Below are 6000 nucleotides of genomic sequence, written 5' to 3'. Positions count from 1 at the left end.
TTTTTTTTTTAGAGGCATATTAGCCCTGAGCTAACTACTGCCAGTCCTCCTCTTTTTGCTGAGGAAGCCTGGCCCTGAGCTAACATCCGTGCCCATCTTCCTCTACTTTATATGTGGGATGCCTACCACAGCTGTGCGTGCCAAGTGGTGCCATGTCTGCACCCTGGATCCGAACTGGTGAACCCCGGGCCGTGAGAAGCAGAACATATGAGCTTAACTGCTGCACCACCGGGCCGGCTCAGTTCACTATGTTTTTATTCACTGAAACATCCCATAGATTTCACCCTCTGCCTCATGGAGTGCTGTAACCTGTGGGTAATATGGAAGAAGATGAAAGAACTTTTCTTATGAAGAATCATTGGTCCACAAGTGATATTTGTTTCATTTGTATAGCATTTGAGTCATTTCCCAACATGTTCTGGAACTTGTTCTTAGAGAGAAATCGGATGGAATGTGATCACAGTGAAAATGTGTATTTCCGTGTGTTCACAATATTGTTAAATTGATGAGCATTGTGTACAGAAAAGAGGGAGCTTGTGATGATCACACATAGAATAAATGTTTGGAGAGAATAGAATCCCGTCTGACCTTCCTAGAATTGCAGTGTAGATCCCCAGTGCTGTCAGGCTCATGTATGCTACTCTACACACATTTGTGGTGTTTTAGGACTCAGTGACCGTTGAGGACGTGGCTGTGAACTTCACCCCAGAGGAGTGGGCTTTACTGGATCCCTCACAGAAGAAACTCTACAGAGATGTGATGTGGGAAACCTTCAGGCACCTGGCCTCAGTAGGTAAGAATGAGGACATTCCTTCACATCATCAATGAAAGAACAAGTGGTTCTTGCCCATCATCAGTGTTCTAAGATGTAGAATGTGGAAAGGGGAGGTTGTTAGTAAATAAAGTAGAAATGGCCATAGATTATCATAGACTTAGAATCTAGAAATTTTTGTCTAATTTCTAATATTTGGAATAAACTTTCTGGATCTGCATTTCAGGAATAACATGGGAAGATTGTGATCTTGAAGATCACTGCAAAGACCAGGGGAGAAAAGTAAGGTGAGTTACACAATAGAAAGCTCTGTCTCATGTGAGAATTCTTGTATGTTAAGAAATTGTTTAAAAATAGAACAAACAAAACAAATAACTCTTGCTTCAAATTTAGCTATTCTTAGAAAATTTTCACCAAATATACTTTCTGAAATGTGATGTAGAGGTTCAATTTTTGCAAAATATTTCACTTAGAAATAGTATTAGTGAACCTTATCTATGAATATCGCTGTTTGGAAAATAACAAGGGTGAAGTCCTCTTTCAGAAAATTCAGTATATTTAATTTCAGAGAATTCACAGAAGGAAGAAAACATAAACATTTCCTATCAATCATAATAAACATAAGAAGTATAAAATCATTAATAGAGAAATCATTAAAAATATGCTTCTCATTTTTACAGAAAGCACAGGGTAGGGAGACTCTGTGAAAGTGAAGAAGGTAGTCAATGTGGAGAAAACTTCAGCCTTCTTCCAAATCTCAGTGAGAACAAGAAAACTACAGGAGCTAAACCGTTTGGATGCAGTGCATGTGGAAGAGTCTTCATGCATCATTCATCCCTTAAAACACACATTAGATGTCACACTGAACATAAAACATATGAGTATCAAAAATATGGAGAGAAGCCATATAAATGTAAGAAATGTGGGAAAGCCTTCACTTATCTTGCTTTGCTTCGACCACATGAAAGAACTCATAGTGGAGAGAAACCCTATGAATGTAAAAAATGCAGTAAAGCATTCACTTCTTCCAGTTCTCTACAAGTACATGAAAGAATTCATACTGGAGAGAAACCCTATGAATGTAACAAATGCAGTAAAGCATTTACTTGTTCCAGTCATCTTCGACTTCATGAAAGAATTCATACTGGAGAGAAACCCTATGAATGTAAAAAATGCAGTAAAGCATTCACTTATTCCCGTTATCTTCAAAGACATGAAAGAATTCATATTGGAGAGAAACTGTATGAATGTAAGAAATGCAGTAAAGCATTCACTTCTTCCAGTTCTCTTCACATCCATAAAATAATTCATACTGGAGAGAAATCCTATGAATGTAAAAAATGCAGTAAAGCATTCACTTCTTCCAGTTCTCTTCACAGACATGAAAGAATTCATACTGGAGAGAAACCCTATGAATGTAAAAAATGCAGTAAAGCATTCACTTTTTCCAGTTGTCTTCACAGACATGAAAGAACTCATACTGGAGAGAAACCCTACAAATGTAAAAGATGCATTAAAGCATTCGCTTGTTCCCGTTATCTTCAAGTTCATGAAAGAAGTCATACTGGAGAGAAACCCTTTGAATGTAAAAAATGCAGTAAAGCATTCACTTGTTCGCGTTATCTTCACAGACATGAGAGAATTCATACTGGAGAGAAACCCTATGAATGTAAAAAATGCAGTAAAGCATTCACTTCTTCCAGTTCTCTTCACAGACATGAAAGAACTCATACTGGAGAGAAACCCTACAAATGTAAAAGATGCATTAAAGCATTCACTTGTTCCCGTTATCTTCGAGTTCATGAAAGAACTCATACTGGAGAGAAACCCTTTGAATGTAAAAAATGCAGTAAAGCATTCACTTGTTCCAGTTCTCTTCGAAAACATGAAAGAACTCACACTGGAGAGAAGCCCTATGAATGTAAAGAATGCAGTAAAGCCTTCACTGCTTCCAAATATCTTCGAGTGCTTTTAAGAAGTCACACTGGAGAGAAAGCCTATGAATGTGAGGAACGTGAGAAAGGCTTTACTTCCCATGCAAACGTTTGAGGATATGCACGAATGCACACTAGAGGTAAAACCAGGTAGATATAAACAAGTTGGGACTTTTCTCATCCCAGTTCTTTCTTGAAGGCAGAAAGGATTCATTGGATCAAAACGTCTTGAATGTTCAGAGCATGAGAAAGACTTCAGTTGGCCTACACCCTTCTATGTGAAACGCCCACCAAAAAGAAATGTAAACGTAAGTCATATGAGAAAGCTTCATGGAAATTAATTTGTACATGAGATTCTATAAAACTTTCAACAGGAAAGAGTCGCTATCCAAGTGGTAAATATATTGTATTTGTCAAGCCTTTCTTAAAGTGCAACATTAGACTGTGGATTTCTATTAATTACTTCAGAAATGAATATTGAGGTGAGATGATTCTGCTAGTCATCCTTCATAAATAGTAAATAAGATTCATAGGTAGTGCATTTCCCTTAAGTCAGTTAATTTTTTATCTTTAGTTTTTTAAATAATGTTTTAATTGTTCTGTGTGAAGGGGGTATTGAAACATGACAGTTTGTATTTGTTGTGATTTTCTTACTGGCCTTGTATTACAGTTGCTGCATGTGCCTCATCCATTGTACATATTGTACATGTTTCAGAGAAAGCTTCTTTTTGGGGGTGGTGGGTGGAGGAGCCTGTTTTTATTTTCTGTACTGTTAAACAGTTGGGAAAAAATTTATGTGTGGCCAGTTTATCCAAGAGTGTACTTCCTGTGAATTCTTATTTTCCCATTTGTGCCTTTGCTGTTTGTCCTTCCTTCTGACTGGTATTTGGTGAATAGACTTTGAATTAAGTAGAGGCCTGTGGCAGGCAACAAAATCTAGAGCTGGACACATCACCCCTGTACTGCATTATGTCAGTGAGGGTAATCTGAAGAGCTAGATCTTTAAGAATGTGTCCCCTTGATGGTTGCTTGTTGGAATTCCGCAATGGCCTTACTTGCATGAGATTTGGAAGGCAGAAGCACACAAGGCCTTAGGCCGATTTTCGAGCCATCACCCAGGGAGGGAGATAGTTACACAGGAGCTTCAAGGACACCATCTTCCATCCCTTTTTCTGGATTCTTTGCCCTTCTTGTCAAGAGTATTGTGGAAACCACCAAGAATTAGTTGATTTCCATTTTGTTAGAGATGCATTCTCCACCAGTTTCACATCAAAGATCCATTCAAGGTAGGATCTTTCTGGAAGGCCTCGTGTCAACCAGGAAGCCAATTCAGACCTTTGTGCTGGGAGTATTCTCTGATTCCCCTGTTCTCCAGATGATAATTGAGTAAAGTCCAGTGTGTATAGGAAACACCTTTGCTGTTCATAGTGCTAGTGAGCACGTTTTCCTGCTTCACTATGGCATCTACAATGGGATGTAAAAAGAAGCACCTGCTAGTTTGTTTCTCTGCTGCCTTGTGCAGCAGCTTCCTTGACCCAGTTCTTCCATGTGAGAAAAATCACCTTTCTCATGTTGGGAAGACTGTGTGTGTGTTTCTTGTTACTCGTAGCTTGAACGTATTCCCCCAATGTGTTGTCAATGACCTTTGAGTGTATGGCAATAAAAGTATGTCCATCTGTTTGGGAAATGAATACTTCTGTAGTTGTTTCATTGATATATTTTATCAACTGTTCCAGTGCATCCTATGTTAATATTATTGTGGATTTCATTTTTACAGACTATGTTAATAGCGATTTTTGATTATGGATTTTCAGATGTACTTTGCAAGGTTCTTCATGTAATCATTAAACATTTTGAGTCAGTTTTATCGTGTGCGGAACAATTCAGGTGTTTCTTCATGAGGCAAACTGTATTTCTTATTCTTTTACAGTGTAACTTTTGTCATGAAAATAATTTCTCATTCATTTTTAACCCAAAAATTAACCACCATGTTTTCCTTCAGTACCCTCTTCTGATGACCTTCAGGATTGCACCTGCAGTCAGAGAGGGGTGTAAGGAATTCTAGTAAGAATGACCACAGACCTAAAGGACCTTGAGGTGTAACAGTAATGGTGCTCAAAGGACTTCTTACAAGATTTGGCCTGCATTTGTGGATTTGACTGCTATTCAAGGAGGCAGGTTATTTTCTGTATTCTATGATGTGAGGAGGTGTGCTTAATTCTAACTTCTGTAAACTTTTTTTTTGTGAACCGCATCATTGTTTTCCAGAAGGCGAAAACAACGTAGTGAAGGTAGGTTAATTTTTAAGAAGTTCCAGTCAGTCGTTTTTGTAAGAAGGAGGAAAATGGCCATTTTTATGATCTAGAGTTTTATCCTTTATCATTTTTACCCCTGTGGTCACAAAATACTGTTAGTTTCATCTTGGAAACTGTACTTATAATGAACAAGCTGTCGGACACTTTTCTCTTCAGCAGAGTAAGACTTGGCCTTGCAGGGGATGCAGCCAGCTCCTGGTCCTCTGGAACAGCTTTGCCTTTCCTACTTATAGTCAAAACACCGATGTATTTACTATGGTGAATTAGACCCTGTTTACTGTGAAGTACCTCATTGAAATACATAACTTCTCTTCTTAGAATCCTACATAATATTTTCAATATCTCCTTTAGACTCAGCTGAGGCCTTTTAGTTTAGGTAAATTGTGAGACAGTGAAACCCAGTCAGGGAAATAGGACCACTGTGCGAATCTGAAGCCTTTCCTTCTCCAAGACTGTGCTCTTGCTGGTAGCGTTTCAGCATCCCCCACAAGCCATGCAGTGTGGAGTCAGTGTACACACTGTAGCAGAGCTGAGACACAGTAGGATCTGCATACAGAGCATGAAACACACAAGTTCTGGCGGTCTGGCAGTCCTGGTTCCCCCATGTTTGTGGAAAAGCAGAAGTGATGGACACAGTGAAGCTTTGTTTTATAGAATACAAATAAGTCCTTTGAAGAAAAGTGAAAAATAGCATTGAGCTAATAGGCTGAGGTCTGTTTATATCTTTTCTATGAGGGTAGGAGTGAGGGAGGATGCCATTATTATTATTATCTGGGACTTGAGACTTCCTATTGATCTAAGCCACAGGTATTTGTGGTGTCTTTGTTTTTAATGTCATTTGAGAGGATTTTTACATTACCATTAAATATTTAACATGTTAGCGTATTTGGCCTTTCCATTTTGCTGCTCTACAGACTGGAGTGTGCAACATACACCCCAGTAAACCATGGAGTTCCTCCCACTTAGAGAGACAGTTGCC

The 6000-nt window shown here is 38.6% G+C and overlaps 1 pseudogene; it reads left to right on the top strand.

Moving 5' to 3' along the window:
• The first annotated feature begins 629 nt into the window (after positions 1–629).
• The window catches only part of LOC124225644 (zinc finger protein 721-like), a 38639-nt pseudogene continuing 33268 nt past the window's right edge, over positions 630–6000 (top strand).

This window comes from Equus quagga, chromosome 14, assembly GCF_021613505.1.
Source record: "Equus quagga isolate Etosha38 chromosome 14, UCLA_HA_Equagga_1.0, whole genome shotgun sequence".
In the NCBI taxonomy this organism is placed as follows: domain Eukaryota; kingdom Metazoa; phylum Chordata; class Mammalia; order Perissodactyla; family Equidae; genus Equus; species Equus quagga.
The sequence above is the reverse complement of the archived record's forward strand: the minus strand, read 5'-3'. Positions and strand labels throughout refer to the sequence as shown.